The 23,790-nt window shown below is 37.2% G+C and overlaps 1 protein-coding gene across 12 annotated transcripts in view; it reads left to right on the top strand.

Moving 5' to 3' along the window:
• COBLL1 (cordon-bleu WH2 repeat protein like 1) overlaps positions 1–23,790 on the top strand; it is a 156,235-nt gene that overhangs the window by 2,672 nt on the left and 129,773 nt on the right. Inside the window, exon 1 of one of the 12 annotated variants that reach the window (XM_045187396.3) lies at positions 15,168–15,318. The exons of the other annotated variants lie outside the window; for them this stretch is intronic. The gene's annotated coding sequence lies outside the window, so the exon portion shown is untranslated. Of the gene's footprint in view, positions 1–15,167; positions 15,319–23,790 lie in introns of those variants that run through there. 12 annotated transcript variants of the gene reach the window in all.

Genomic DNA, 23,790 nt, shown 5'->3' with positions numbered 1-23,790 from the left:
AGAAATACTTGGGTAGAAAGATGGTAATCATGATAGCATGAGCCTCTTAAGGGAGCTGCAGAGTGACATAAATTGAAGATTATACAGCTTTCAGGTATGGGTATATTAAGGTACCCCCAAATAAGATAGGATTAAGTGGGTGGATTTGAAAACGGATTAGGTTAAAGTTCTTCAAAAAAGAACCTAGCCGATGCACATACACGAAATATACTCTTGGGTGTTGAGAAATCAGGTAATACTGTTGAGTAAAACACGTGAGATCAGATGGCTCTCAGATGAAGGAATGGTGAGAGTTTGCTAGTGAGAAGCATGACTAGGTAAGATACTTCAGAGTTTACTTTTGATAATTTCAAGGTTTAACTAATAAGTTCTTTATTAAATGAATTTACAAAACTTATCTAATTTCTCAATTATGAAGAAAATACTTTTAAGGAACTTTGCCCTCCTCTCTCCAAATTTAAGGAGTGACATCTGGAATAATGCTTCAATATCGTGTCTACAAGCACCCCACCGTACCACTTTACCCACGTTATTTTATTTAGAGAAGTTATCAGTACATGAAAGTATTAACACAAATTACGTCTCTACTTTGTCTTCTTTCACTTAACTATCTTGTCTCTAGCATATCCCAAGTGCCTATTACATAATATTTTTGAATATTCAGTATTCAGTATTGCTTTTGTCATCTTTCTCAAAAAACCAAGACATTTAAAAGGTTTTAATTGTGAAAAATTTTATCCTAGGAATAGGTATTTAGGAGGTGGCAGGGAGCAATCTCAGTCAGTATGTTATAATAAATTGTTAGGTTTGGGAAGTAAATTCCTTGTTATAAAACTACTTAAGTCGTGACTCATTACTCTAATAGCTTACGAGGCCTAGTTTAACTCTTCATCTTGTATATTACAGTTCTATAGAACTTCTCTATAATTTTCCAGGTCTTGCATTGTTGTAACAGGTCATTTTAAAGAAATTTATTGCAACTCCATATTTTATAAATGACAATCTGATGTCAAGAGAGACTGAATGACTTTGCTGAAGTGCAATAGCAAATTCGTGGTAAAGCCTGAAGGAAAATTTGGGACTAGTTGCCCAGTTCATTGCATTAATTGTTTTTAATCTTTTTCTAACCACTATATGATACATTTAAATGTCAAATAGTCCTCTTGGGTACCTTAGCTTTAGAGCTACTTGTGCTTGTGTTTTTTACTTGCCCATGTAGATATACTTTAAAAAAAAAAAAAAGACTCTTTGAAATTTAAATGTTAACAGTGTAGTTGACCTTGCTTTGAGGAACCTTAATGCTTTGATTCTGAAACAATTTTCAGGAATGGCCTGGGGTGGGCTGGGGAGGGGGAAGCCTACTGCTTTGGACCTAGGGACTTAATTGAAGATGTGCAAAAAGTAATGAATGATTTACAGCTGCTTCCTTAAGCTTTTATGTGGATATATTACAGGTTCTGAAATCCACTGACTATATAAGCTGAGTTCTTGGTAACTAACATTTATCTACTTCTTAGAATTTGAATGCCTTAGCTAAAGGTTCAACATGAGTGTTACCTGGGGATCTCAATACTAGTACCCGTGCTCTCACAACCGTACCTGTCCCGATTTTACCTGGTATTGGACAAAGGCGTGGAGTTTTCATTATTTTATCTTTTAATTGTATTTTGTTGATTATGCTATTACAATTTATCCCAATTTCCGCCCTTTCCTCCCCCCACTCCCTCAGGCAATCCCCACACTGAAGTCCATGTCCATGATCAAGCATATATGTTCTTCGGCTACTCTATTCCTAATGCTGTACTTTACCATTTTGTCACTACCAGTTTGTACTTCTCCCTCCACCCCTTTTTCCCCATTTCCCAATCCCCCTCCCATCTGGCAACCTTCAAAATGCTCTCTGTATCTATGATTCTGTTTCTGTTCTGCTTCTTTATTTTGTTTTTTAGATTCAATTGTTCACAGATATGTATTTGTTGCCATTTTATTGCTCATATTTTAGATCTCCCTAAAGAAGACCCTTTAACATTTCATAACACTGGTTTGATGGTGATGTACTCCTTTAGCTTTATCTTGCTGGGAAGCTCTTTATTTGTCCTTTGATTCTAAATGATACCATTGCTGAGTAGAGCAATCTTAGCTGCAGGTCCTTGCTTTATATCACTTTGAATGTTTTTTTGCCAATGCCTTCTAGTTCCAAAGTTTCTTTTGAGAAATCAGCTGACAGTCTTATGCGGGGGGCGCTCCCTTGTAGGTAACTAACTACTTTTTCCTTGCTGCTTTTAAGATTCTCTCTTTATCTTTAAACTTTGGCATTTTAGTTATTGTGTGTCTTGGGGTAACCCTCTTTGAGTTCGTCTTGTTTGGGACTCTCTGTGCTTCCTGGACTTGTGTGCCTATTTCCTTCACCAAATTAGGGAAGTTTTCTTTCATTATTTTTTTAAAATAGATTTCCAATTTCTTGTTCTCTTCTCCTTCTGGCATCCCCATGATGCGAATGTTTGTGTGCTTGAAGTTGTCCCAGAGGCTCCTTACACTGTCCTCATTTTAATGGATTCTTTTTTCTTCTTGCTGTTATGATTCATTGCTTTTGCTTCTTTATATTCCAAATCACTGATTTGATTATTAGCTTCATCCACTCTACAGTTGATTCCCTGGAAGTTGTTCTTTATTTCAATTAGTGAATCATTTGTTTCTGACTGGATCTTTTTTTATGCTGTTGAGGTCCTCACTAAGTTCCTGAGCATCCTTATAACCAGTGTTTTGAACTTTGCATCTGATAGATTTCTTATCTCCATTTTGTTTAGTTCATTTTTGGAGATTTGTTCTGTTCTTTCATTTGGGCCATGTTTCTTTGTCTCCTCATTTTGGCAGACATACTAGGTAGAGCTGCTGTGCTTCCCAGGATTGGTGGAGTGGCCTAATGTAGTAGGTGTTCTGAAGGGTCCAGTGGCACAGCCTCCCCTATTACCCAAACTGGTACTTGAGGTGTGCCCACTGTGTGGGCTCTGTACACCCTCCTCTTGTAGCTGAGCCTTGTTTGCTTTTGGCACATCCAAGGTCAGCTACCACCTGTGTTCTGTCCAAGGTCACACAGCATAAGCTACAAAGTGTTCTGCAGATGGCTGCTACTTGTGCTGGGCTTGGAGGTGGCCAGGCAAAGCCAGACTGTGAAGCAAGGCTGGATGCTGTTAGATAGTGCCAGGCCCGAGGCAACTTAGTGAGAGGGATGGGTTCTTGCTGAAGCCAGATGCTGCTTGTGTGAGAGAATTTAGGAAAATCTGAAGCACGGGCCAAGACAACCCATTTGTATGGAAAAGCCACTGGAAACAGGTTGGGTGGACCTGAAAGTTGAGTGGGCCAGGGCTCAGGGAATCACCAGGGTGGGGCACATAGTGTGAGCCAAGTTGATGGAGTCTCAGATATGGCACCTGTCTGCTGGCTCTGTGGCTCTGTTGGAGGAGGGCTCAGGAAAGTACCAGCGACAGCGATTCTATCTGGGAGAAAGCTACCCCCAAGATCTCGCCCTGATGCCAGACAACTCAGTTCTTCCGAGTATGTTTCTGGTGCCTTTTAACCTGCTGGAGCTCAGAGGGAGTAAGTTTGAGTAAGTCTGTATGTGAGCCCTTTAAGAGGAACTCCCTGGGATTCCAGCAGTTTCTGTCTGCCACAGCCTTAATCCCTGCTAGTTTTTACAGCCAAAAGTTATGGCAACTTCACATTCTGGCACCGGAACCCTGGGCTGGGGTGCCTGATGTGGGGCTAGGAACCTTCACTTCTAAGATATTCCTGCTGATTTTTATCTGCCTCCCTTGGGTGTGGGACCAGCCCATTTGTGTCTCAGCCCCTCCTGCCAGTCTTGATGTAGTTTCCTCTTTAATTCCGTAATTGTAGAACTTACATGCAGCTCAGTTTTTGATGGCTCTGAATGATGGTTGTCCTATAGTTCTGTTGTCATTTTGATGTGGTTGTGTGAGGCGAACTGTGTTTACTGAGCCTGTCATCTTGGGCATGGAGTTTTAGAATTCGGCTCAGGTGATTCTTACATGCAACCACATCTGAGACCTTTGATTGAGTAGATATCAACAGGTGAGATGGAGAAGAAGCCGTAAAGGGAATGGAGGCTGCTGTTAATTATTTTTTGGGAACTCAATATCCTAACTTTCAGCTTTATTTTGCTTTTTTAAATTAAAGGTCCATTTAGGTGCTTTACAGTATAGTATTAGTATTTTGTAAAAAAAAAAAAATTGTTACTCCTTTTTGAGAAAGTATATTAACTGTTACAACTGTGGAAACTGAGGCTAGAAGAGTTTAACACAGCCAGGCACACAGCTCTAAGGGAGGAGTAAAGAAACAGGGTCGGATCCCCTAAGCTGTGCTCCTCATCACTAGGCCTGCCGTCGCCAGTGTACTTGCTGTCGTGGATTATACTCGACGGCTAAAGAATATTTTTGTTTAAAGTGGTTTTATAAATGCCTTCTCTTGATTTTTTAAAAAATCATTTAAAAATAATTTTATTTTTTAAAAACTGACAAATTCTAATGCATAAGAAACTCAATGTTTAGCATTGAGAAGGAACTGAAATATTGGTTTATGTCCTCAGAATCATGTTTAACATTGTCATGTTTGGGATGATATAGTTTAATTCAGTAAACTGACAGTCTTCCTTTGTCACATGGCAATCTGCATTTATTTTTGCTATTAGACATCTATTAAAGTTATTTGCCAAATAAGAAAAGTGAAATTGTTTATTAAGATGATGCTAGACTTTTTGTTCAAAGTCTGATTTCCTCTGAATTTGTTAGAGGGTAATTGAATAACATTATAGCCTTACTTTATTATTGAAATGCCAAGTTTATTTATATAATAATAAGCGCCAAGCTTCAGGTTACTGAAGTAACTGCTTTCATTTAATTATTAGTCATAACTTGTGAGCCCTTATTTTATGTAAAACATGTTTGTCTAGGTACTGGGAGATTGACTTCTGATATTAACAGCTTTACTAAAATTATCTGTAACTACGCAGGAAAAAATAAATGAACATGATGTTTGTGTAGAAGTGGTACTGTTTTTAAAAAATAAAAGTGAAACTTTTACTTTACTACAAAAAACTGCATAGATCACAGTCTGGTCAATGAGTGCTATCAATTCAAAGATTATTTACAAGTAGCTCTTCATAAGAAAAATTTAAGTATCCTATAGTCTTACAATTTATACATGAAAAAAGCAAATTTGACAGCAATCCTAAAAATTCACATGGCATTACTAATCATAGGTTGTAAAGCTAAAAGAAACTTTATCAAAATGTAATTAATTATATATAATAAATTTCAATTAACATGCCTGAAGAAAAAAACTTTATTATTTTTTAATATATTTTATTGATTATGCTATTACAGTTGTTCCATTTTTCTCTCCTTTATTCCCTGCCACTCCTCCTCCCCTTTCACTCCCCCTCCCACCAGCAGTACCCCCCCCACACACCCCCCCGTTCATGTCCATGGGTCATATATATAAGTTCTTTGGCTTTTACATAGAAATGGTACTTTTAGGCTAACTTGGAAACATTATATTTAGAATTTAAAATGCAATAGCATAACTCACTGATTAGCAAACTGTGGATCAGCAAATTGTGTCAAAATGGGCCCTCTACATGTATTTGTTTTTCTTTTCTCCAATTTTTTTTTTTGGTAAGATATACATGATACAAAATTTACTACTTAACCATTTTAAGTTACAGTACGGTGGTATGAAGTACATTCACATTATTGTGCAACCATCACCGGCATCCACCTCCAGAATGCTTTTCATTTTGCAAAACTGAAACTCTACACCATTAAACAAAACTTCCGTTCTCCTCTCTCCCCAGCCCTGGTAATCACCATTCCACTTTCTGTCTCGATGATTTTGACAACTCCAGGTACTTCATATAAATGGAATCAAACATTCTTTGTCTTTTTTTGACTGGCTTATTTCACTTAGCATAATATCCTCAAGATATTGAGGATGACCATGTTGTATCATATCAAAATCTCTTTCCTTTTTAAGGCTGAATAATAATGTTCTATTGTATGCATATATAACACTTTTACTTATCCATTCATCTGTCATTAGGCACTTGGGTTGCTTCCATATATTGCCTATTATAAATAATGCTGCTAGGAAAATGGATGTACAAATTCCTCTTTGAAAACTTGCTTTTACTTTTTGGGGGTATATAGCCAGAAGTGGAATTGCTGGATCCTATGGTCATTCCATTTTTAGTTTTTTGAGGCCCACCATACTGTTTCCCATAGTAGCTGTACCATTTTACAGTCCCAACAACAGCGCACGAGGTTTTTAATTTTTCTACATCCTCTCCAACCTTCATTATTTTCTGTCTTTACATAGTGGCCATTCTAATGAGTGTGGTGTCTCAGTGAAGTTTTGATTTGCGTTTTCCAAATGATTAGTGATATTGAGCATCATGTCTTGCTTTTGTCTAGTCATAAATCTTTTTGTGAGTAATCTTTATTTAAGTCCTTTGCTTATTTTTTAATTGATTGTTTGTTTTTTTGGTTGTTGATTTCAGGGGGTTTTTTGAATATTTTATTTATTTATTTTTAGAGAGAGGGGAAGGAAGGGAGAAAGAAAGGGAGAGAAACATCAGTGTGTGAGAGACATATTGATGGATTGCTTCACCCACACCCTGCCAAGCCCTGGCAACCCAGGCGTGTGCCCTGACCAGGAACCAAATCTGCGACCTTTTTCTGTGGATGACACTCAACCAACTGAGCCATGCTGGTCCGGGCGAGTATTAGAAGTTCCTACCGTATTTTTTGGACTATCAGATGCACTACCCCCCAAATTTGGGAGGAAAAGCGGGTGTGTCTTGTAGTCCAGATGTAGCTTACCTGGCTTGCTAAGGGGCGTGGGCAGCAGTGGAGCGGGGTCACAGGAGGCAGGAGCAGGACCACATTTTTTGCTTCAAAATTTTTTTTCCTATTTTCCTCCTCTAAAACCTAGGTGTGTCTTATGGTCCGGTGTGTCATATAGTCCGAAAAATACGGTATATATTCTGGATATTATTTTCTAATACTCTACCTGTTTTTGTAGAGAGTTCTATTGGCTTTCAGACATACCTACTTATTTACAATATTCTATATGACTGCTTTCATGTTATATTTGAGTAGTCAAGACAGAATATGTGGCCTGCAAAGCTAAAAATTTGTACTCTGCCCATATACAGAAAAAGTTTGTTGATGCCCCTGGCCTAACTAATAAGATTGGCAAATGAAATAGTGATTAATTTAAAATTTATTTACTGGGGAGACCTCTAAGTATTGAACTTAAAAATAAATTGGAACAAAACGATTTATATTGTTTGTATAAAACTATATATATCTTATAGCAAAAGATTTTGCAGAATTTATGGTTGCTAATTGATACATTTTTTTTTTCCCCTCAAATGAAGCCTTTAGCTTGGCCTCTTGGTAAGCATTGTGGAATTTTAACATTTATAAGATGTTGGAATATATTTTAAAGAGAAGATCTGAACTTCTGTGCTGGAGAAACTTTCTCAAAAAATGACTGAAAGGTAGCTAAGATATTTAGAAACAGATGTGCCTAAGAGCTGGACCAAAGGTAGAAGGAGTTTCTATTTAGATTTTTGAGTCCATACTTATTTTATGAATTAAGTCAAGTGGTATTTATAATTTTCAGCAACCATTTTTATTATTAAAGATACTTCATATCTTTAAGCTTTTAGTGTTCTAACATTAGTATGATAGTTGTTTTAAGACTTTTTTTTTAAATGACTTTGCTAAATTTTTTCCCATCTGTTATAGTAAAAACAAACTAAAAGTATGGGAGAAAGAAGTTTCCCATGACTATTTATAAAGGGCCAAAGTGTCTTTAGCTTTGCATACAAACTTCACAGCTGAGGAATGAATTCTTTGGAAAAGGCTCTCAAAGACTGACTAATTTTAGAAAATGCTAGAGTGAACTTGGGTTATATTATTAATATAGTTTAAGTTCACAATACTGTTTATAGATTAAAATAAGTTAAAACTATTTATTAACTTCAGATATAGAATTGAATCGTGCAGTAGTTTGACAACAAAAGTGATTTAATTGGGGTGGTCTTAGGTCACTATTAAGACAGGAAAGAATACAAGGGCAAGAAAAATAGTTTAAGTTCAACTCAGAAATCTGAAAACTTATTACTGTGCAACTTTTACACTTGATCTCAGCCAAAATGCTGAGAAGCGATTACTATTGTAACTTATAACACATTTTAAATAGTTACAAATATTTACAAAGATCAGAACTTCCAAGTTTCCTTGGCAATAAATGAAGGTAGTTGAGTTTCCAACATGTGTGATGGGCCATACCATGATTACATCTGTGTTTTCCATGCTGTACAGCTCAGGGATATAACTCAGAGGCAGGCCTTCAGGAATTTAGTGGGAAGAGCACAGCACACTGCAAAACTGGGTCAGTTTCTTAACTGCCTACTCTCTAGAAAAAAAAACGTGGCCTTGTTAAGGCTTTGAGGTTTGTGGTTGTAAGATAAGAATGGATGTGCTAGGTGAGCAGGGAGAGTCCCTTATTTGAATTTTCTCTAATTATTCTTGTTCCACCCCATTGGGACCCCCTGTCCCATTGATGTTAGCACATTAGAAATAATATACACAATTGGTTAAAAAAGTGGGAAGTATGTGTTAATAGAACAGAAGTTTTCTTTTGTAATTGCCTCAGGCTTATAGAAAATTACTTTGGGCAGAATTAAGAGCAAAAATGCCAAAATTTGTGGGATTTGATTTTTAAAAATAAAGTGATTTGGAGGCAAACCTCCGAAATGGAATTAAAAAAGAATCTGAGTTTTGGTAGTTTGTGTCCAAAATATGGTTGTGTTTATAAATTAGTGATTCTGACTTCTCGTATGGTATTTGTTAAAATTAAATACACCATTTCAAACTAACACCTACCCCTCTTAAACTATTCTCAAAAATTTAAGAAGAGGGAAGACTCCCAACCTTATGTTATGAGGCCAGCATTATCCTAATTCCAAAACCAGATAAAGACACTACAAAGAAAGAAAATTGTAAGCCAGTATCCCTGATGAATATAGATGCTAAAATCCCCAACAAAATATTAGCAAAGCAGATCCAGCAATATGTTAAAAAGATCATACACCATGATCAAGTGGGATTTATTCTGGTGATGCAAGGTTGGTACAATATCTGCAAATCAATAAATGTGATACACCACATAAAAGCCACATGATGCTATCAATACATGCAGAAAAAGCATTTAGTAAAATCTAGCACCAATTTATGATAAAAACTCTTAGGAAAGTGGGAACAGAGGGACCATACCTCAGCATAATAGAGGCCATATATGACAAAATAACTGCTACCATTATACCCAATGGGTAAAAACTCCAAGTGTTCCCCTTAAGATTGGGAACAAGACGGGGATGTCCTCTTTCACCTCTGTTATTCAACAGAGTACTGAAGTCCTAGCCACAGCAATCAGATAAGAAGAAGAAATAAAAGACATCCAAATTGTAAAAGGAAAAGTAAAACTGTTGTCATTTGCAGATGACTTTATGTTGTATATAGCGAATCCTAAAGATTTTACCAAAAAAACTACTAGAAGTGATAGATAAGGTCAGTAAAGTAGCTGGGAACAAAGTAAATATCCAGAAATCAGTTGCATTTACATAAAGCAATAATGAACTATCAGAAAGGGAAACTAAGAAAACACTCCCATTTAAAATTGCATCAAAAAAATAAAATAGGATACCTAGGAATAAGTTTAACCAAGAATGTAAAAAGCCTGTACTCAGAAAATTTTAAGACACTGAAGAAAGAAATTAAAGAAGATACAAATAAGTAGAAGCATGATTGTGTTCATGGATAGGAAGAATCAATATCATTAAAATGTCCATACTACCCAAAGAAGGCTGTAGATTCCCCACAATTCCTATCAAGATACCAATAGTGTGTTTCATAGAAACAGAACAAATATTCCAAAAATCTATATGGAACCACAGAAGGTCCTGAATAGCCACAGCAATCTTGAGAAAGAAGAACAAAGTTGGAGGAATCACACTACCTGACATCAAACTACACTACAAGACCATAGTAATCAAAACAGCATTGTGCTGGCATAAAAACAGACATATACATCAATGAAATGGAATTGAGAGACTAGAGATAGACTTATGCCTTTATAGTCTATTAATATTTGACAAAGGAGGCAAGGACATACAATGGTTTAGATAGCCTATTCAAGAAACGCTGTTGGAAAGCTGGACAGATATGTGCAAAAATGTTACTAGACCACCTTCTTACATCATACACAAGGATAAACTCAAAATGGATTAAAGACTTAAATGGTAGACTTGAAACCATAACTATCCTAGGAGAAAACATAGACAGTAAAATCTTGCACATTTATTGTGGCAAAGGAAACAAAAGAAAAAAAATAAACAAATGAGACTACATCAAAAACTAAAAAGTTTTTGCACAGAGAAGGAAACCATCAACAAAGTGAGAAGACATTCCACTGAATGAAAGAACATGTTCACCAATGATACATCTGATAAGGGGTCGATATCCAAAATTTATAAAGAACTTAAAAAACTCAACACCCCAAAAATCCAGTTAAAAAAGGGACAAAGGAACTGAACAGACACTTCTGCAAAGAGACATAAGGTGGGCAATAGACACACGAGAAGATGCTCAACGTGACTAATCACCACAACGACCTATCATCTCACACCTGTCAGAATGGCCATCATCAATAAACCAACAAACGAGTGCTGGCGAGGATGTGGAGAGAAGGGAACCCTCATGAGTTGTTGGTGGGAATGCAGATCAATGCAGCCTCTGTGGAAAACAGTATGGCCTTGCCTCAAAAAATTAAAAATGAACTCCCTTACGACCCAGCGATTCCACTTCTGGGAATATATCTGGAGAAACCTGGAACAGTTGCTTGAAAGAATATATGCACCCCCAATTCATTGCAGCATTATTTATAATAGCCAAGATTTGTAACCAGCCCAGGTGTCCATCAGGAGATGAGTAGATAAAAAAGCTATGTGACATTTACAGAATGCAATACTACTTGGTCATTTAAAAGGAAATCTTACCTTTTGCAACAGCAGGGGTGCACCTTGAGAGCATTAGGCTAAGTGAAGTAAGCCAGTCAGAGAAAGCCAAGTACCATATGATTTCAATTATATGTGGGGTCTAATGAACAAAATCTTGTAAAAACAAAATAGAAACAGACTCAGAGAGAACAGATTGACAGCTATCAGAGGGAAGGGGGGTCAGGGGTCTGGGTGAAAAAGGTGAAGGGATTCAGCAAAAAATAAAATGAGCAAAACTCATAGAAACAGACAACAGATTGGTTATTAACAGAAGGAAAGTGGGGTGGGGAGAGGTAGAGGGAACGGGGGCAAAAATGGTGATGGAAGGAGACTTGACTTGGGGTGGTGAACACAGACTATGTAGTTCACAGATGATGTATTCTAGAATTGTACACCTGAAATATATATAATTTTGTTAACCAATGTCACCCTAATAAATTTAATAAAACTAAGTAAATTAAAAAAATAAATACACCATTTCACTTTCTCGCCTAACATTACAGCTTCTATATTATACCAAGATATATTTGTAAGGAAGTAGAGTTAAGATAGTCAAACCTAGGTGGGTCATTTGTCACTAGCCCTTGAGAATTTTCGTCTCTCTAACCTGCACACATGCTATTTTATTTCTGGAGAAATGGAAGTAAGGAAGTATTAGTCAATTCCAAGGGGAGTTGTGTCACAGGATCACAGTTTTAACAGCTGCTATAGTCATGTATCAGTTCAGATATGCTGGAAAAACAGGAAATTGAGTTGTTAAATCTGAAAATGGCTACCACCCTGCCATTTGCAGGTCTGATGGATGTGCCCTAGTTTCTCAACCAATTAAGTCAACGGTAGTCAAGATAACTATAAGAGCCATTGAATATATTTTCTCCTTTGTGCGATAGTGGATGCAAGGTATGCACAAAGTGGAAGTGTCAGAGAGAGGATCAATCCTTCGTTTCTCTTTTCTTTCATATCTGATGGTCAAGTAGCACTGCTTTAACAGAAAGAGGAAAGAGACACAGTCAGTGTCTTAAGGATGCATCTGTATTTTACGGTCTGAAGCAGTTACCATTACTCTCAGGCATTTATGATTCAGTTATTAGTTGGCAGTAAAACTCCTACACAGTGTCAAAGGGTTATTTAATTTTCACATAAGTGCTGTACCAGATGATGGGAGTGGTTTCTTCCCATCTTTTCTTCCTACCTATACCTATACCTATTCAAAGAGAAGCTAGATGCTTTAACCTAAAAAGTTGGGTAGATAATACCCATTCACTCCCTTTTATTGAACCCTTAGTGATCTGCTTATGTTTTTACACTACTACTTCATGGAAAAACTTCATTTGATAAGTTGCGAAAGTGAGAATTTTCCTGGCATTTTTCTTTTTTCAGTTAGCCAAGTAGATGCATGCTGTGCTAAATGGAAATACAGAGATAATTAAATTTTTACTTGGGGATGTAGATGAAGAAAGGGACAAGAAACTGGGCAAATATATTCAGTGAATGGAAAATCAGAAACAGAACAGTGTCTGATGGTGGCAAAGGCAGTGGTGCTAAATGCCAGACTGGGCTGGCACAGACACGCGGTTTGAGGTTCGAAGGCTTTTGTCTCTTGTGGTCATTTGGTAACTCTGGCACCTTCAGTCTGTGAAATACTTCTGTGATCTTAGGTTATAAGAAACCATTTTCTGCCAAAGACCATCTATAACCTCTTCAAAAGTACCATGTTGCTTTTGGGGGGAGAGATTTCATCCAAAATTAAATTGAAAATTAATGCTAAGGACAATCTTTATAGTGGTGTTTATAAGTCACATCACTGAATCATTGTTTTTCAATTGGCAATACTCTCAGATGGCACAAAGTTCAAAAGAGAAGAATGACAAAATAGAGTTATACCCTCAGCCCCTTGCTTCCTATCACCCAGGTTTTCTCCCCAGTGGCAATCGGCGTTGCCAGTTCTTACAAATTCTAGTAGGATACTTTATACCTGTGCTGTCCAATGGTGCAATAATATAACGTGAACCTCAAATGCAATTTAAAATTTTGTAGTTCCCACATTAAAAAATTCCATTTAAATGGTGCAATTGTTAACCTGATTCAAGTTCTACAAAACAAATTGTCTTTAATAGAAAATATCTTACACTTAGTCATATTTGAAATTTAAATTAATTACATGAAATTTAAATTTAAATTCTTAGTCACACTGGCCATATCTCTGTGCTGAAGAGCCTTTAGATGTCTGTCGACTACCCTACTGGACAGCGCATCTCCTTAAACTCAGGAGTAAATGACTACATGTGTACTGTTTCTTTCTCTTTTATATATTCACAGTTAGTTCTGCTTTGTACCTTGCATTTTCACTTAATATAACATGACACATTATTCCATTTCACTGCATAAAGGGCTCTGTTTTTCCCCAAGCTGTGTATTATGTCTTTGTAGGGATGAACCATGATTGATTTATATAAGCCGTCTCCAGTTGATGGACACTTGGATTTGCTTTTCTCCCTTATCCGCATGCCATTACTAAGTGGTCATTTTAGCATCCTTTATGTGGTTTACAGTCCGATGTGCTAATAGTCTTTCCTGGTATGTTTGATTAAATTAACTGGATGGTGAAGCCCTAAAAAGCAGAGGCCATATTCTTGACTACTTTTGTGTGTACTGCTGGGTTTGATTTAATTTACTGCACATACCTTGACATGTAATGATCAGTTATTAGATAGATATTATTTTAATTTGTGTAAACTTGAGCAAGAGGTCAGTGTTGGGGATAGAGACCAGCAAAATACTTGTCCACTGGAGTGGTCGAAGCTCACTTATGCATAGTATCGAACTGAGTTATCATATTTTGCTGTGTATTTTTGCCCAAGATTTTGAGGGAAAAATAAAGACATGCATTATACATGAGTATAATGATTACGTATCATGGGCATAGTAATCCCGTGAATAATGTGCACAAAAACATGGTATGCATTATACACTGGGGCGCATTATACGCGGAAAACCACGGCATGTAACATTTATTTTTGCAGCCATTACCAATGAATTGTTAAGCCATCACCAAATGCATCATTAAAAGAGTTGTAGATTTCTCAGCACTCTATTTATAAAATTCAATTCTTGATTTGAGATTCTCTTTTAACATTATTTCCTGCAGTGGTGTTTATAAAAGAAATATGCATTCCATTAGTAGTGTAAGTATAAATTCAGGGTAATGTCATTTCCATCTCAAACTTAGAGAAAACAAAATATTTGGCCATCAACGACAGGGTTTTTAACAGGGCATAAATGCTATATTACTACTTACAGCCTAAATATTCCTACTTTTGAATAATGATAGCAGAGTAGCATATAATTTATAGACTAAGTTATAGGTTTTGAGAATTAAGCAATTATTCATTAACTTATGCATACAAATTCTCCTTTCTGTCAATACCCTGAAGTCTAAATTGTTAAAGAGCCTTGCATTTTGATTCTTCTATTGGTATAAGAAATTAGCCTTTTGATGTGAACGTAATGGCTGAAGAATAAGACCAAATAATAAAGTGTATTTTCTCCCACCCTATGAAAGAAGAGACCGAGAATTTAGAGATCACATTAATAGAAGAGATTAAATTGTCCCATAGACACCTGGGAAAGAATAATCAGTATGTGTGCTTCTTATCCCCAGTTTTTTGGGGAGTTACACTTCAAAACGGGGACAAAACTGACAAGTAGAAAATAAGTTTGTCCATTTTTTTCTAAGAATGTTTTTTGGCAACAGGTTGGGGTTTTACATTGTCTTAAAATAAGAAGAAATTCTAAGCTAGAATTCATCAGAAACAAAGAAAGATTATTTGATGTATGGGCAGATGATACAGCATTCCAGAAAGCATTTTAAGTGAGCCCAACACCCTTCATTTAACTCTGCTGTCCACCTTAGGTGAACCGGTACACTTGGCTCTTGGGCATTTAACAGCATTGGTTTGGGTTTCACATAAAACTGGTCCAGTCAGAAGTCAGAATAGCACTGAACAGGCAGCTGTTGGCAGAATGGATCTGGAGACAGCAAACCTGGAACTGAATCTCTGCTCTGTCATCTTCTGACGTAGTTGCTTTCTTTCCCCTCGTGGACCCTGAGTTTCCTCTGTGGTTGAAGAAGGAATTATACAGAGTGAAAGTGTGGAAGTAACAGCAGCACGCACCAGGTATTCAGTTTATGTTTGTTAAATTTTAAGTATTATCTGCTTTGTTAGAAAACAGCCTTTGTAATGCTGGCATCATTATTATACTAATTGGAAAACAAAGAGGGAGGGAACACGCCCTGCTTTCATTTCTTTCCTAGGAAGTGGAAGATGGGTTGGTTTTCTTCATTAGTCCATTGTGAAGGTCCCTGTGCCAGATCCAAAGAAGCTGTTCTTGGAACACTGAACACAGAATGGGTACTAATCTTAATGGAAATCACATTTCCTTTTAGAGGAGAAAAAATGCCCCCTCTGAGATTAGGAATGTGCTACCAAGGTGATCGTAATTTTGTTTGGTTCCTCACTTCACTGTTGTGGGAATTGCCTTATCTTTTAATATTTCACTTTTCTTCTGTGTATTATGAGAGTAACTCTAACTGTATTTTTTTTTTTTATTTTGTTAGGACTGATATTCATTGATTGAAAATGTTCAGTTGTAACATCATACATAAGAACATTCTTATTCAAAAGAGGCAGTGAAATTTGAGATACTATTCCTATTATAGGCTATTGTGTATTGAAGAGAACTTCTTTTAAACATATAGAATAAAATCAGATCTGCCTCCTATAAATTAAATGTTGAGGTATTGTATTTTACCATTAATGACTGTAGAATTAAGTGGCAACTTGGAACTTAATTTTTGTTATTGATAAGGGGAAGAGGGATCTGTACCTCCCAACTCTTTCAGCCTTAAGTAGGGGCAAGCGAGGGGGCCGAATTTGTCCCAGATTGGGTAAAGCTGGGTGTAACCTTTGTCTGGTGGCACCATGATGGACCTGTCTGAAAATTAACCTTACACACTCTTGACTAAATGCCTTTTTTAGAGCCAATACAGGTAAATGGGTTTTTTTATTTATGTTTTCCTGGATTCATTTTTTTTGTAATATAGGAATACTTTCCATATTTTTGCAAGTATGTTTTGATGTCAAAATGGAAAAACTAATTCAAAATATTTTAACATAATTAAGGTCTACTTTTTCTTAGTAGTGTAATGAAAAATTTCAAACAATAAAACACCTGTGCACAGACACTGCACTTGGAAGTTTTTTTTGAACATTAAGGTGTTTTTGGTAAATTTACCTTTAAATGATGTGTTTTACGAGATAGTGTGTAAAATGATATGGAGTCTTAATTGCTTCGTAGGTTGAATGAATATTTGTAAATTCATCAAAATATCCACTAATTAACAGGATCTGGGTCACAGTAACTGAAGAACAGTGGGTGGTATCTCGTATGGCTGGTCATACAAGCAGTGGGCATTCATTGAACATGCACTGTTCACCAGGTGCTGTGGCAAATGCGTGACTCGCGCCACTGCACGTACTAGTCAACAGCCACTCTGTCACGCAGATGTGGTTGTTATCCAGATTGTTCAGAAAAGGAAACTGAGGCTTAGAGTGTAACTTGAGCAGGGTCACGTGGCCAGGCAGGGACAGATCTGAGGATGGGACCTAGATGTCATTTGAAATCCCTTTGCTTTGACCACTTTGCATTCTACTTACCTTTCCCCCACTCGCCCAGAACCGCCAGGAGTGGCAAAGCTGGTATAATAATAAGTAGTATGAGTGATATTACATAGGACTGAACATGTTTTTGCTGTTTTTATTAATGTTTTTCTGATTATAAAATTGATATGTTTATCACAAAATATTTGAAAGTCATAGAAATTATAAGGAGAAATAATCATTGTGTCTGTTACCTGGGGATGACAACTGTTGACATGATTTGCAAAGTGTGTTCTGAGTAAGATACAATTAACGTTTTGTGTAAAAACAACTTCCATCATCAAATAATTTGGGGGAATGTCTGGATTAAATGACTCCTTCTCTTAATGTCTCGTCAGGGATTTTAATATGCCAATATGCATAATGGACTTCCAAAATGGACCTGGAAAGTAATATTTTCCAAATTTATTTATCAGAACACTGATTTGTATCTAAAACCAATATTCTTTCAGACATAGTTTAGGTAATGCCGTGGATAGAATGTATCCTTTTAGATGTTTAAATAAGTATTTAGGTTTTTAACTGCATATACTATTTTTATATTCCTTTTCTTCAGGATTGGGATTATTTCAGTTATTTAAAGCTCATTTGAAAATGCTTTTTGAAATAGTTGTGTAATATATTTGGTGTGTTTTTGCATTTTTTTTAACTTTTCATTTGGTTATTGATCATTTGGACTGTTTCCAGTTAAGTCTAACCGTGACAGAGCATGAGTTTTAGGTTTGGGTGAACGTGACCCCAGAACTGAAAGACTTGCAAAGTCTGCAGCAGTGAGGAAACCAGCCCAGAGTTCGTTACAGCTAGAAACTGTGGGAGCCATCACGGGTGTCAGAGAGATCTGTGAGGGATAGCGCTGTGACTTGCCGTCAGGAAGAAACCCCCAAGAAAAGGACTTTCGTAGGGGGAAATAGTAGTCAGCTATTAGACTGAGCTGAGACGTTAGGTGTCCACGTGGGTAATTACCTACTATTTGGAAGTACACATTTCCTCAAATGCAGCCTGTGTGGTCCCCAGGCTGGGCTTGGTCTCCTCCCAGAAGCACTGGGAAAGCCTGGATCTGAGGGGAGTTGTGGTTATTAATCTTTGCTGTGGTCAAGGACAATAAGAGGGCTGAGAGTTTCAGGCTCTGTTGAGGGGTAAAGAAGCTGGGCTTGTGGACAGGTATAGATTTGAGAAGGAAGAGTTTTAAACTTGGATTAGTTGGGGAGAAGTAAGTTTGAAGTTACTTAATAGGTAACCCTTTGTAACAACAAAGAACAAGAAACATTCCTGAAAGAATCAATGGTTCATTGATTTTTTTTCTTTCAACAGATACTTGCTGAAAGCTAACTCTGTGTCAGGTATTGGGCTGGACATGGACGCTGGCAACTAATTGTATTGAAAATATTACTATACAGTGCATGGAAATTATATTCATGGAATAAAATCACTTTGACTGGAATGAAAACATGATTCAATCTTATTAAAAATACATATCTTTGAACAACATCCAAGGCAGTATAAACAATACTCTCTCTGTTTTAAAATAAGGACAGTGCAAATCTCTGAAATGCCAATTAATATGCAGTTTCAAATCCTTTTTGTCTTGGTTAGCATTATGTACGGCTTCTCAGATGTCTTTATGAACCTTTTCAGGATGTTTGTGTAAATATAGAACTTGTAAATGTGTATGTGCCCTCTCTCTACCCCCATCGAGCTTTTCCCTGAGATTTGTTCTCATTGGACTATGGGAAGTTGTTAGCATTGGCTTTTCTTAGCTAGAACGAAGTATCAAAACTGTCTTTCTCATCCTGGGGTTATTTATGGCAAAACTGGAGAATGCTGCCCTCAGTGGGGCAGTGGATTGCACGGCCTGGGGAGTTGCCAAAGGGAAAATTCCTCAAGGGAATATCCAGCAGCCCAGGAGGCTTGAGGCTCATAGCTATGGCAGCAAGAGGTGGTTGGCTGTGGCCTCTTCCTTCCGTGCCCAGGGCTCCCAGGATCCCAGCTCAGCAGGCACAGGGGCAGAGCTGCCAGTTTGACATCAGGCAACAGTGGTGGTTATTCTTCTTCTGACCAGACGCCAGCAGTCACCTTTATTGCCTTAAACTTGTGACTGTCTATGGGAGGTGACAGTCAAGAAGCACTGGGAATAGTCTTCGGGACATAGGCCTGTCATTTCAGGGAGACTTAGTGTTGAATTTTGGCTCAGCCATTAAACAGAAAATTTTAAACAAATTATTTAACCTCTTTGCATCTTTTTTTCTTTCCTCTTTTTTTCCCTGAAAGTAAATATACCTATCTCATAGGCTTATGGCTGGAATTAATTGGAAGTATTTGTATGTAAAACCGTGAAATACTGATAAAGTAATAAAACTCATTGACTGTGACAAGATTGGTCTCAGCTGCGCACTGTTTGTATTTAGTATATTAGTAGTTGATATTTGGTTAGGGATCATTGTTCCCCAAATCTTAATAATGCTACTTTGTAACTCATTAGTTCATAGAGTGTGATTCACTGTGAACAGGTTTTTCTGGCCCTTTACAATCATTAGAGAAGGCTCTCCCTGGTAAGATGTGGAGATAATGAGCGCACAATGTGTATATTGTCAACCTTTATTCCTTTTTCCTCCAAGAAAGAAAATAACCAACTAACCAAACATGTTCTTTCACTGATTTTATTGTTGGCAGTGTTTCTAATGAAAAGACCTTATCTTTGAGACTACAGGACAGCCCCCCCATGTATGAGAAAACTAGATTTTTCTTTTGTGCCTTTCCTATCCACGGCTCAGGTACATCCCATTTTCAGGAAATGCAGTAGACAGTACAGACTGGGAACCTCTCACTATGTGGTCTCATACTTCCCACATCCGTAAACTTTAAATAGCCCCTTTCCATTAAGAATGATGTGTAAGAAGAGAACCACTTACAAATCATTTGTTGATAATACATGTCTTGAAAGTGATTCAGTTGAGTAGGTTATGCATTTCCTTTCTAAATGCTTGATGAGGCTACTTCTCTTGGGCATGGAGCATGAGGCGACATCTGCTTGAAGGTGTTCTTTTCTCATTGAGCATGTTGGTGTCACTTCTTGTCGTGCCAGAATCATTTCCACATGGATACTCATCCAGTTAAAAGTTGTCAGGGCCATTCCTGAAAGGAAGGCACATTATTAATTTGGTCATAAGGCAGCAAACAGCTGCATTTATTTTTTTTTTTGCTCATTGAGGTATCCCAAATAGGTTTCCCCTGGTCATATATTATTGAAAATCAGTGAGACCCGAAAATCAAGGTCATGGAGAAAGAGATACGATCATGAGAAGGTGGCCACTGCAGTGTGTTCACATTTAAACTGGTGTGCTTTCTAATATGTGCAAGTGTTGTCCCTGAAACTAGCTGTTACTTGAATGCTGTGGACACACCACAGACTACTAGTTTGTGATTTCAGGGAAGTAAGCAATTTTAAAGATTTGTCAAGCATCATTGAATTTCCTGACAATACTTGTATATTTTACAAAAATGGCATCATCTTGCTCTTTGTATTAGACTGTTCCGAATATCGGTTTATGAATTTGAAAAAGATAAAGGACAAAACAAGCTGTTCCTCCCCCCTCCTCCAACCCCCTCTGAAATACCTGAACAAAACCCTCTAAAAATCTGCCATCTTTTAAAGACAAAGATGCACTTTAAATGGGAGTCAGTGAAAACCTGGCCTCTGGATAACAAGCAGGAGAAACATGAAGTTTCTAAAACCGTTATTTCCTTCTCTACTTAATATTCACTCTGTGTTTGACACTTGGGCACATTTCCTGGCACTGCTGAGCCTTCATTGCATTTTTAGCTTTCAGTTTGATTAGAAAAATTACTCTCTACATTGTCACACCTGGATGGCTTTCAGTCGGTAAGGGAAAATGATGATGATTATTTTAAATTTGTATCTTAGATCATTAATGGTGCTGGAGAAACTCTTAAAGTGATTAGTTTTCATTCTCTTTCCTCTTAAAAATTCACTTCATATTCTTATTCATCTTTCTCTTATTGATTTTGTAAAATACTCCTAATAGGCACTTTGCCCTTAATATGTAAAACCTATGTTTTTATGACTTCTAAATACTTCCCCAGTTTCATCATTTTTAGCATTTATTTTAATGTTATTTTAGAGACAATTTCATGTGCTTTCCCTCATCTTGCTTAGAAATATGTATACATTTTAAATCTTTAAAATATCCCCTTATTTTTCATTTATGATACATTAAATATTTGATAGAAGCAAACTGAAGTTTTTTCTTTTGTAGTATGAAATAAGGTCCAAATTAAAAAAACCATAATTCTCTCACGTTACCTACTGAACAATTATTTTTTCCTGCTGTTTTGAAATGTCACCTTTATTACAGAATTGTTTTTATTCATATGTTTGTCAGTGGACTTTCCACTCAGCTCCAGTGATTTTTCTGCTTTTCTATCCGAAATTTTGACTTGCAGTGTCGCTGCCATATGCCTTATCGATCTGTTGGAGTCACAGCAGTCAGTATTTTGTTGTTGTTGTTTGCTTGCTTTAAGAAAACCTCCCGGCTGTTCCAAGGCATTTGTGCATTGTTTTTCCATGTTGAATTTAGAATTGAGAATGAGAATTGATTCCTTGGGTTCAGTGTCCGTATAGATATTTGCTACTATGTTGAATTTTCTCATTCAGGAACATGTCCCCAGCACTACTCTCCTCCCCTGATGTCTCACCTGTCACAGAACACCAGATTTTACCACTAGGGAGGTATGCCTTCCTAGGTGTCAAGAGAAAATTATCTGGAGGGCTACTGGATTACCAGATGTCTTCAGTTAAGTAACTTTAGCATTACGGTATAATACAGTGGTTTTCTAAGTGTGGTCTTTTATCAACAGTATTAGTATCAACTGGGGTTTTGATAGAAATGCAGATTCTCAGATCTACTCCAGACCTACATAATCAGAAAATCTGTTGTAATTAGCTCTCCAGGTGATTTTGATACATGGGAAATGCTGAGAACCCCTGGTGCAGTGGTTGGAGACAGCTTTGGAGTCATACAATATAAAATCCCACTCCAGTGTAATTTTGATTAAGTTACTTGTATGAGTCCAGACATCCGTGTCTGTAGTGTGGGCTGTTGTGAGAATTATCTGTATCATCAGCAAAGGGTGTAGATGCTGAGTAGCTGTGATGTTTCAGATTGCTTTCTAGTATGCAAGGGCTGAAGCAGTGCACAACGTGAGTGCTAGATAGTAGTGGTGGTGTCCAGGGCAGGGGTGTCAAACTCATTTTCACCGGGGGCCACATCAGCCTTGCGGTTGCCTTCAAAGGGCCGAATGTAATTTTAGGACGTCATAAATGTAACTACTCCTTAACTAGGGGCAAGGAGCTTGGCGCTGCCGCCGGTAGGAACGAGGTGCCGGGCTGACAGCACTTGTTTTTAGTGCTGACCTTGGATTTTGTTTTCTATTAAAAAAATTTTCAATTACAGTTTATACTCAAGATTATTCTGTATTAGTTTCAGATGTATAGCCTAGTGGTTAGAAACTCATGTACTTACAGAGCAGTCACTCTGATGTTTCAAGTACCCACTTGACACCATACATAGTTATTACAATATTATTGACTGTGTTCTCAGTGCTGTAATTTATATCTCTGTGACTGTTCTGGGGCTGCTACTCTGTACCTTTTCACCCAGCTCCTCCCCCCCGACAACTGTCAGTCTGTTCTCTGTACCTATGAGCCTGTTTCTATTTTGTTTGCTTATTTCGTTCTTTAGATTACATATAAGTGAAATTATATGGTATTTTTCTTTCTCTGTCTGACTTATTTCACTTAGAGTAATATAATACCCACTAGGTCAATCCATGCTGTCACAAAAGGTAAGATTTCATTCCTTTTTTATGGCTCTGTAGTATTCCATTCTATATATACATACTAAAACTTTTTCATCCACTCATATATTGATGGGAACTTGGGTTGCTTCTGCCCTGAATTCCATCTTAACAATATGTGTAGGATTACATTTTTACAGTTCCATTGTCATATTGAATGAAATAAAAAATTCTGTCATATTTCTCTAGTTTAAAAAATCTGTCAGAGAAAATTGCTAAGAAATTGAGGTAATAAAAACTAGAATATGCAAGTGAAATAAGGGTTAATGTCCTCATTCAAATGGCAGGGATTAATATGATACAAAACTAAGTAAATACATAAAACCGTTTCAGTTATTGGGAAACTGGAAAACTGTTAACTTACTCAACATATTGATAAATTACTTCGTGCCAGACCTGGGCTAAGTAGTGGGCATAAAATAATGAATAAGATGTAGATATGGCTCAGGAGCACTTCACAGGTGGGTGGTAGAAATAGTCAGGTGATGTGATACTGTTGATGGCGAGACTAGCGATATAAAGGCAGAAGTGGATGGCTGTGAGAGTCCCAAGGCCTCACGGAAGAGAGAACTCTCAAGCCGATCTTCAAGGACAAGTATCCTACCCCAGGAGTGGAATGTAGAAAGTGCTATAAAAACTCAGTCAGTGATTAGTTCTGCTTTGAAGGCACCAGATATCTTAAGGTGAAGGTGACTTGAAGGATGAATGGGAGTTGCTAAACCAGAAAAGCAAGACAGACTATAAACGGAGGCATAAACACACAGAGTGCCCGGAATATTGGAGAGCATGGAGTAGTTCGGTGTGAGTGTAGCATACGGGCCGGGTAGGGGCAGGTGAAGCTACTGGTGAAGCTGGGCCCACTGTGCGAGTTCTCCAAAAATTATGGTTGATTTGAAAAGATTTTAAAAAATATATTTTGTCTTGATTTTGGATGAAAATATTTTATGTCAGTTGGTGCCAGGTCTTCAGGTCTTTATCTGTATTATTTTTTTTTTTGTAGTGATGTCATTACACTCATATTAGATAAGGAATTTAGGTTAGGAGTTCAGAAAAACA

The sequence above is a fragment of the Desmodus rotundus genome, chromosome 2 (genome assembly GCF_022682495.2).
Source record: "Desmodus rotundus isolate HL8 chromosome 2, HLdesRot8A.1, whole genome shotgun sequence".
Taxonomy (NCBI): Eukaryota; Metazoa; Chordata; class Mammalia; order Chiroptera; family Phyllostomidae; genus Desmodus; species Desmodus rotundus.
This window is presented reverse-complemented; position numbering and strand designations above follow the sequence as displayed.